General features: G+C 33.7%; 1 long non-coding RNA gene across 1 annotated transcript; it reads left to right on the top strand.

The window, feature by feature from the left end:
• The first annotated feature begins 5,837 nt into the window (after positions 1 to 5,837).
• LOC143646010 (uncharacterized) lies at positions 5,838 to 6,486 on the top strand. Its single transcript, XR_013157221.1, has 2 exons — positions 5,838 to 5,928; positions 6,129 to 6,486. It is a non-coding gene; the product is annotated as an uncharacterized LOC143646010 (long non-coding RNA).
• Positions 6,487 to 10,695: the final 4,209 nt, after the last annotated feature.

Raw genomic sequence — 10,695 nt, forward strand, 5'->3', positions numbered from 1 at the left:
GGAAATAGCTCAAATATCCATCAAGCAGGCTAGTTAAATAAAGAATAGTGTGTTCCTTCTGTGGTGTGCTCTGCAATGGTTAAAACAAAAAAAGCTTTATATGCACTAATGGAAAAAGTTATGTTATACTGTTGAAGGAAACAAGCAAGGTACAGAACAGTTTTAATGATGTTCTAGATTTTATTTCAGGTAGAGGGAAAAACAGTCTGAATTCGTATTTGCATTAAAAACTGGAGGGAAAATAATGAAGGTAGCTACCTGATTGGGTGACTGGGGGATATGAGATTGTGCTGAAAGTGAGGCTTTTCTTTTTATACCTTTATATATAGTATTTTATTTTTTCTATGTCAATATATTAGCCACTCAAAAATTTAAGTAGGTGAAGGAATTGTGGTAAAAAAAAATAAGGAAAGTCAAATTCTGTATTTCTTTATATTAAGTTAGGGTGCCACAATTACTTCTGAAATTGAGATAATAGTAGAAGTATTAGTAAGAGCAATAGGAGCAGATAACTTATTGCTTAAGTACTAAGTAATAAGCACTTTTATGCAGTGTGGATATGCATGTTAAGTATGTTATTTAAGGCTCATAGCGCTCTATGAGGGAGTTGCCATGATTTCTCTTTTTACAGAAAAGTATGATGAAGTTTAGGTTTGTTGGGTAATTTATCCAAAGTTACACTTCTAGTAAATGGCAGAGCCAAGATTCAAATCCTGGCCCAGCTCATGAGTTTGTCCTGTTGATCATATATATGTGTGTGTATGTAGTGATCTTATATGTGGTTGTGCCTTACTCTTTACAAAGAAGAAATATTTTCCATAGTTCTTCAGAGAATAATATTATATAGTGAACATTTCCCATAATATCCTTACTGTAAAATAGCAGTAAGGTTCATTAAATTGTTTCTTACAATGTTTCTCTGTATTGGTTGGAAACCTAACAAAGTTTAATTTTGCTTGTGGCCACATCTGATGTAATCTTCTGAATATTTGCTGGATGAATGGACTGTACATTTATTTACTGCCTTGCATAAATTTATTCTTCTGAAGCAAGCCTTTAGTAAATAATGAATGTTAGTAAGTTTGAGGTTATAGTCCCTAAAAATACCTGGAAAATATTTATTATTTTGTTGTGAGTGGAGAGCCATATATTGTAATAGGTAGCTGAGCAAAAGGAAGGACAGGTTGACATCCTCTTATAAAAGTTGAACTGTTTAACACGAATATATGTCTGAATAAAAGGTCTTTTTCCTTTCTATTAAAGAGAGCTGAGGGCAGGGCAAAGGTTTTCCTCAAGTGTTACTTTTGGGCCAATTTTAGTATAAATGGGCACTAAGCTCCTCTGTTCACCCAAATACAGTGTCTGAAGTTGAAATCCAGTGGTCTATAGGCCATACTCAGATTGCAGGTGATTTTAATTTCACGTACACAGTGTTTTGTTTTTTAGTTGATTGCTAACATTGAAAATTTGGGAGATTCTACATAGAAGTACAAGCTTCTAAGTATTCATGAATAATTAGTGTGACAGCATTTAATCTTTTTTTCCTGCATGGCAACATTCAGTTTGGCTTTAGATAGAATCTGAGCTCCCTGTTTCTCACAGTCCCACCCAGTCACTCTGTTATATCAGCTGCTAGCCCCTTTTAGGTTTTGTGCTTCTTTATTTGCCTTACAGAACATTACTGTAGAACTGAGTGGTTGTAATCAGCCTTTTAATACCATTTTCCTTTTAAAAAATACAAAATAAACTTTTATAAACATCAATTTTGCACATTTGTGGTATGCATCAACCTATTCTGATAAACAGATGTATTTAGTTATTTACCCAAACTTGAACACTTAATTTTTTGTGTGTGATATGTTTGAGTATATAAATGCCATCTGTTTTACTGTTGAAGGTCTTGGTAATGTAAATTCTGAATTGGTTTATTTCTTGGTATAAATGATAGTTTTTTAAAAACAGTTTGTTTCTTTAGGAAAAAATCTGGCATTTTGAAGTTAGGACACTGAACTAAATCAAGAATTTACAGCATGATCCTTTGTTACTAGGCTTTTTTTCTTTATTGATTGCTTTGCCAGTAATGAGTTGTTTTTGCAGAATAAGAATTAGAACTAAATTATGCTTAACTCTATAACTTGTTTAGAATTGGACTTTCCTAATTTTTAGTATTCTGTTTTCATTTTCTAAACTATCATGTCTTTTAATATTTTCCTGATAATTTTTAACTCTTCAATTAGATTAGATCTGAATTATTTTGAATTTCACAATATACTGTGGTGTTGTTAGTTATATTTTTAAATTGAGAATTAATACTCTTTTTTAAAGCAATTTACCAAGATATATTATATATCATACAAACCATCCAAAGTATGCAGTCAAGGGCTCACGATATCATTACATGGTTGTGCATTCATCACTATGATTAATTTTAGAACATTTTTATCACTCCAAGAAAAAGAAATAAAAAGAAAAAAATAAACCCAAAACAACTTATACCTCTTATCCCAACCCCTTATTAATTTTTAGCAGATTTATCCATACACATACAATCCATCCTAAATGTACAATCAGTGGCTCTTGGTATAATCACATAATTATGTATTCACCATACAATTAATATGATAACATTTTCATTTCTTCTGAAGAAAAAAAAATCCTATGTTCCTTATATTACCCCTATTATTGACATTTACCTTTGGTATCATGCCTTGTTAAAATTAGTACAAAAATATTACAACGTTACTGTCAACTATAGACCTTAATTTGCATTACTTATATTTTTACCCACATAACTGTGTATTATTGATACCCATAATACTGATGCACATTGGTTCTAGTTTTCTAATATTATGCAATTAACCATCATCATTGTCCATTCTAGGTTTCACTAAGTTATACAGTGCCAGTTTTTACCCTCTAGCTTTCCTTCTGGTGACATACACAACTCCAGCCTTTCTCTTTCAATCATAGTCATACACAACTTTGTTAATATTACACTTACAGTTAATACTCTTTTAATCAGAAAGAAGGATCATTTTGTAGGAGACTAGTTTCAGATCTTCCTGAAGTTAAGGGGACTTCCAGTATGTAAAGTTTTCTTGAGATTTTATTGCATTACTGATATTTAGCTGAAATAAACAGACTTGAAATTTAAATAAGTTCATATGATCAGCTTTCTCTTTAAGCATAAGTTGTTCTGTGGGAAGTAGCAATGTATTAACACTGTAGTAGCCTTTCCATCAGTACTGCGTCTTTTGTGGCCAGTGTTCTCTGGAGTTCCAGGCATCTGGCTTTATGATCCATATCTGTTCTGTTTTGACTACAGTTTGGTTCTGCATGCATGGTGATTATCTGTCTTGGTTTAAATATTGATGGGGAAGGCAGAGGGTTCTGTAGGTGGCCTGGGCTTCCAGGATGGTGGCAGAGATTTCAGAAGTTTCCCAATTGGCTTCCATTGTGTTGGACTTGGAGTGGCGGTGGTGGGGTTGGACCTGGGAATCCTGGGAGTCCAGAGTCTCGTCCTTTGTTCCTTGTCACAGGTGTTTCCTTCCACCCCACATTTTCTCTCCTTCCACAGAAGAGAAGGGGTTTTCTATAGAACATCCAACCCGGTTTTGTTAATTGCATTTTAGCTCAAGTCTTGCTAGGGTTTGACTTATGGCTGTATTCTACATGGTTATTTTCTGGAACTCAGATTGTGATAAACATTGATTTTTTTTGTTACTTGGTATGTATTGATAATGTTTTTGAACTCAGAATATATAGTTAGAAGAATGATTGCTTTTATTTTAAAAATTTTTATCATTTACATCTTTTTCATCCAAAATTTATTTTGGAGAAAGCTCTTTGCTGGTATTTATAATAGTGAATTTTGGTGTAACTTCTCTTATGATTTCAGGACAAAAATTGCCCAAGATATTGAGAGGCTAATACATCAAAGTGATATCATAGATCGAGTAGTTTATGATTTATATAACCCAAAATAAGTCTGATTTTCCCCCCTTACTTTTATTGTTTGTGGGTGTTTTTTCCTGTAAAATTTCAGGCATTGTATTTAAAAGGCAAGAATTATGCTTAACTTTTACTTAGTTTATCTTCACTATGTTTTCATCTTTTGGCAGATACATAATCATAATGTAATGGCCTAAGTTGAATATACCACAAATTTTTTTTTGTACTTACTTCGGCTTTTCTTGGGTTTCAGGCAAAGGTCACAAAGTGATCCTGTTTTTTTTTTTTTTTAAAATTGAAATTAACAACAACAACAACAACAAAAAGAAACTAGCTATACTTAAGAGAATAGAGATTTCTGTGTGAAATCCCGGCTTTCCAACACTTTTCGCCCTTCATTGCTTTGGGACAACAAATGCCATCCTGTTAGAAGGAGCACGTGCTTGCTATGTCCCCATAGTTCTCACTACTCCCTCTCAATGCTTACTGCTCACACGCTATGCAGTAGGAATTTAAGTTACCTGCCTGACCTTCTAAGGGATTTGCTTGTGATTCCTGATGGAAAGTGTTTAGTGTCATTTACAATCTAGAATTATCACCAGTATCATCACATTCTAGGATTAAAGTAATAAGTAAATAAACAAAAAATCACAAATATTGAATGTGACCATTATTCAGAGTTATTAACCCTCAGTAGATTCCTTCCTTCCCCAGCATTCTAATATTTAAAGAAATTTAATATTTTATTTGGAAGAAATAAAAGGCTTTTTAAAAGGCAGGTTCTTCAGATAGACATATGTATCTTTTTCAAATTAAACTGTATCCATTATCCCATTTTTCACCAACACATAAACACCCTTGCATGAGTTAATATAATTGCCAGTTGTAGTGTAGATAGCAACAAAGTCTGCTTGTAAATAACCAGGCTGCTCCTTCAACATATTTAGACTGAAGAAGTGGTGCAGTATACATGGGAGTCTGCTCTAGTATTACTCGCTGCTTTTTGGGTTCCTATTCTTTGGCTCCACATGCACTTATAGATGCGTATATCAAACCTGCAGTCATTGTTGTCAGCTCTCCCATCCTAATGGTCATCACCTCTGTGACCATCTCCCAAAAGTCTTAAAAGAAAAGAAGTATCTATCTTATTTATAAATCTCTTAGTTATTTCAAAAGTTTAGGATTCTCTATCAGATGAGGCAGAGGTTGTAAAATAGAAATTCAACTCTGAGTGTGGCATATCGGTGTCATTTGTAACAAAAAAGACTGAACAAAATCAGTTAGCATCTTGGAGTCTTAGTTTTCTCTCTTTTAGAATGAAAGCTGCGGAAAAGCAAGAATAGTTGTGATTAATCAGGAAACTAAAAAGACAAATCATTAGAACAGTGTCTGGTACCTAGTAGGTGCTCAGTAAATACTTATTTACTAAAGTAATGCATGTGTAAAATGAGGATAATGCCTGCGCTATTAGGGTGCTAGTTAAATAAGATAATAGATAATGAAGATCTGTAAGTTTGAAATAATATTTTCAACACAGCTGCATAGGTTTTTGAAATTATTACTGTTCACATGGATCATTTGCATTTTTAAATGTCTAGTCTTTTTTAATATATTAGAAATGACATTTATCTAATGAGGTAAAAGATCTTATTTGTGATTAACGTTCACTGTAAACCGACAACCCTCTACTTATAATCTTATGTATTTTTGGTCTCTAAATGTTAGCCAGAGTTTGTATGTTATTTGTGTTGGTTAAGTTCTGTGGATTAAAAAAAAAATGACGGGAGTATTTGGCAATAATGGTATAATTTTAAGCTGTAGTGTAGTTTCATTTATTGATTTTTTGTTCTTACTTAAATGCAGTGTATTTTATTTAAAAAATTTATGTGCTTACACCATTCTAGAAGAAAGAAATATTTTGAAGTTCAACTCCAAATTTGGATCTGGAAATCTGTGCAAAGTAATTCAAATTAGAAAGTAAGTAATTTAAAAGTTTCTCATTTTGGGCAGGCCACTGTGGCTCACCAGGCAAGAATGTTTGCCTGGCATGCCTGAGGACCCAGGTTCGTTTCCTGGTGCCTGCCCATGTAAAACATTTTTTTTTAAAAGTTTCTCATTTTGTATGTATACAGACATTTTTCTGATTTTCATTAGATTTCTCTGTTCTTTATTTTCAGAAATGAATATGATCTTATTCTGAACTCAGATATAAATAGCAATCATTATCATCCATGGTTTTACTTTGAAGTCAGTGGAATGTGGCCAGGTGTTGCTTCAGGTTTAACATCATTAACTGTGAAAAGTCCAATAGCCAATTTAATTATGGTAAGATAATCCTCCCCAATTGAGATGGTATGCATGCATCTTAACTATAGGACAGAAACTAAAAAAGAATATATTAGCAATATATTAAAAATTTTTGAAATGTTCTTCTTTTCTCTAGTTCTCAAAATGTGTACTTTTGTCATGCAAAATTTGAAATGTCCTAAGCTTGGATTTATTGGTGAAAAGAGCAATAAACTGTTGTCTAGACAAGTCCTTTGAAAATTTAATGGGTTTGGCTGATTTTTTCCCGAACGCATATAATTAAAGATTTTTTATGAATGCTGCTTAAAATTGAGTTTTTAACGTCAGTTATTCCAAAAGAAATATTTTAACTTTTTATTTTGAAATAATTATAGATTCATAGAGGGTTATAAAGTTATAGAAAGGTCCTATGTTCTCTTTAAGGTTGCTGCAATAATTATATCTTACCTGTAGTACATTATCAAAACCAGGAAACTGACATTGGCATATATATTAGTATATAGTTCATTTTCATCACATTTATAGATTTTTGTACATACCACAGCAGTTGAGATACAGAACTCTTCCATCACAATAAAGATATCCCTTATGCTACTCCTATAGAAGTACGATGCTAGCTGTAGGTTTTCTGTACTTTTTTAAATTTAGTTGAAGAACATCTTTCTATTCTTAGTTTGTTGAGAGTTTTTGCATAAATAGGTATTGAATTTTTTTATTAATTAAAAAAATTAACTAACAAAACATTTAGAAATCATTCCATTCTACAAATACAATCAGTAATTCTTAATATCATCACATAGTTGCATAATCAGCATTTCTTAGTACATTTGCATCAATTTAGAAAAAGAAATAAAAAGACAACAGAAAAAGAAATAAAATGATAATAGAGAGAAAAAAAAACTATATGTACCATACCCCTTACCCCTTGCCTTCACCTACCACTATTTCAAACTGAATTTATTTTAACATCTGTACCCCCCATGATTTATTTTTATTCCATATGTTCTACTCTTCTGTTGATATAGTAGCTAAAAGGAGCATCAGACATAAGGTTTTCACATTCACAGAGTCTCATTGTGAAAGCTATATCATTGTTCAATCATCATCAGGAAACATGGCTACTGGAACACAGCTCTACATTTTCAGGCAGTTCGCTCCAGCCTCTCCACTACATCTTGAACAACAACGTGATACCTACTTAATGTGTAAGAATAACCTCCAGGATAACCTCTTGACTCTGTTTGGAATCTCTCAGCCATTGACACTTAGTCTCATTTCACTCTTCCCCTTTTGGTCAAGAAGGTTCTCTTAATCCCTTGATGTTAATTCTCAGCTTATTCTAGGGTTTTTCTCAGTCCCTTGATGCTGAGTCTCAGCTCATTCCAGGATCTTTGTCCCACGTTGCCAGGAAGGTTCACACCTCTGGGAGTCATGTCCCATGCAGAGAGGGGGAGGGTGGTGAGACTGCTCATCATATTGGCTGGAGAGAGAGGCCACATCTGAGCAACAAAAGAGGCTCTCTTGGGGGTGACTCTTAGGCCTAAATTTTAAGTAGACTTGACCTATCTTTTGTGGGTTTAGGTTTCATGTGAACAAACCCCAAGACTGGGGGCTCAGCCTATAGCTTTTGTTGTCCACACTGCTTGTGAGAATATCAAGAATTCAACTTGGGGAGGTTGAATTTCTCCCCACTCTCACCATTCCCCGAGGGGGGCTTGCAAATACTTTTCCATTCACTGATCAAATTATTCTGGGATTCATCAGGGGATCACTCTGGACAAGCCAACAAAAACTCATGTCCTACCTGAGATTCCAAGTACTTATAACATTCAATCAAACTATCTACGTTAGTTATATTAGGAAATGCTCTAGTCAAAATCTAAATTTTGTAACAAATAAACACTTTTTGCTTTAGTCTCACACATAATGTGGCATTTTAAAGTATTAGATATCATCTGTTTTCAGCACCCTGCAATAATAACAATCCTTTGTTCTTCCTCATGCAATAACATTTTAAAAATTTGTATATTGTACATTTCACTATTATTATACACTAGGCATTCCTAGATTATACCATCTCGATCTTTAACATCTATCTTTCTTTCTGATTACATTTATGTCCCCAGCCCTCCTCCCTCTATCATTCTCATATGCAGCTTCATTCAGTGTTTTAACATAATTGTATTGCAGTTAGGTAATATTGTGCTGTCCATTTCTGAGTTTTTATATTCAGTCCTGTTGCACAATCTGTATCCCTTTAGCTCCAATTACCCAATATCTTACCCTATTTCTATCTCCTGATGGTCTCTGTTACCAATGACATATTCCAAGTTTATTCACTAATGTCAGTTCATATCAGTGAGACCATACAGTATTTGTCTTTTTGTTTCTGGCTAATCACACTCAGCATAATGTCCTTAAGGTCCATTCATGTTGTTACATACTTCATAACTTTATTCTGTCTTACAGCTGCATAATATTCCATCTTATGTAAATGTCACAGTTTGTTTAGCCAACTGTCTGTTGATGGACATTTTGGCTGTTTCCATCTCTTGGTAATTGTTAATAATGCTGCTATAAACATTGGTGTGTAAATGTCCATTTGTGTCCTTGGCCTCGTGTCCTTTGAGTACAGACAGCATATAGATGGGTCCTGTTTTTTAATCCATTCTGCCAGACTGTGTCTTTTGATTGGAGAGTTTAATCCATTAACATTCAGTGTTATTACTGCATGGGTAGTACTTTCTTCTACTATTTTGCCTTCTGGATTTTATATGTCATATCTAATTTTCCTTCTTTTTACCTTTACTCATAGTCTTCCTTTCTACACTCTTCTCCACACCTCTCTCTTCTGTCTTTGTATCTGTCTCTAGTGCTCCCTTTAGTATTTCTTGCAGAGCTGGTCTCTTGGTCACAAATTCTCAGTGATTTTTTGTCTGAAATGTTTTAATTTCCCCTCATTTTTGAAGGACAGATTTTCTGGATATAGAATTCTTGGTTGACAATTTTTCTCTTTTAATAATTTAAATATGTTATCCCTCTGTGGTTTCTGCTGAGAGATCTGCACATAGTCTTATTGGGCTTCCCTTGTATGTGATGGATTGTTTTTCTCTTGCTGCTTTCAAGATCCTCTCTTTCTCTTTAACCTCTGACATTCTGATTATTAAATGTCTTAGAGTATGTCTATTTGGATCTATTCTCTTTGGGGTATGTTGCACTTCTTGGATCTGTAATTTTAAGTCTTTCATAAGAGTTGGGAAATTTTCAGTGATAATTTCCTCCATTAGTTTTTCTCCTCCTTTTCCCTTCTCTTCTCCTTCTGGGACACCCACAACACGTATATTTGTGTGCTTCATATTGTCTTTCAATTCACTGAGTCCCTGCTCATATTTTTCCATTTTTTTCCCTATAGTTTCTGTTTTATTTTCCGATTTCGGATATTCCACCCTCCAGTTCAGAAATCCTATGTTCTGTCTCTCGAAATCTACCATTGTAGGTTTCCATTGTTTTTTTTCATCTCTTCTACTGTGTCTTTCATTCCCATAAGTTCTGTGATTTGTTTTTTCAGACTTTCAGTTTCTTCTTTTTGTTCTTTCCTTGCCTTCTTTATATCCTCCCTCAATGCATTGATTTGGTTTTTGATGAGGTTTTCCATGTCTGTTTGTACATTCTGAATTAATTGTTTCAGCTCCTGTATGTCATTTGAATTGTTGGTTTGTTCCCTTGACTGGGGCATATCTTCAATTTTCCTAGTGTGATTTATTTTTTTTGCTGACATCTAGGCATTTAATTACCTTAATTAGTTTATTCTGGAGATTGCTTTCACTTCTTTTATCTAGGGTTTTTATCATTACTTTTTACACATTGTATTTTAACACTGTTAAGTTGGAAGTAGAACTGTATAGCAAAAAATACAATATAATCATACTGGCATTTATAATGATGTTTATGTTTACTTTTACCTGATGTCTTTATTTCCTTTTTGATTTGCTGCCTGGTGACCTGTCCTTTCAGTCAGAAGAACTCCCTTTAGAATTGCTTGTAGGATAGGTCTATGGTGCTGAATCCCCTCAGATTTTGTTTTTCTGGGGGTTTCCTAATCTCTCATTTTTTAAAGAAAATCTCACTGGATATAAAATTCTTAATTGGCAACTGTGTTCTTTTGGTACTTTAAATATTTTGTACTGCTGCCTTCTTGCCTCCATGGTTTCTGATGAGACATTGGCATTTAATCTTGTTGGGGCTTCCTTGTACATAATATATTGTTTTTCTCTTGTACTTTCAGAGCTTTCTCCTTGTCCTTGCCATTCAGCGGTTTGAGTACTATGTGTTTTGGTGTGTTTCTCTTTGAATTTAACCTGTTTGAGGTTTGCTTAGCTTCTTGAATGTGCATATTTATGTCATTTTAAATTTTGGACTTTTTTTCTTTTGCTGTTA

Source organism: Tamandua tetradactyla, chromosome 9, assembly GCF_023851605.1.
Source record: "Tamandua tetradactyla isolate mTamTet1 chromosome 9, mTamTet1.pri, whole genome shotgun sequence".
Classification (NCBI taxonomy): Eukaryota; Metazoa; Chordata; class Mammalia; order Pilosa; family Myrmecophagidae; genus Tamandua; species Tamandua tetradactyla.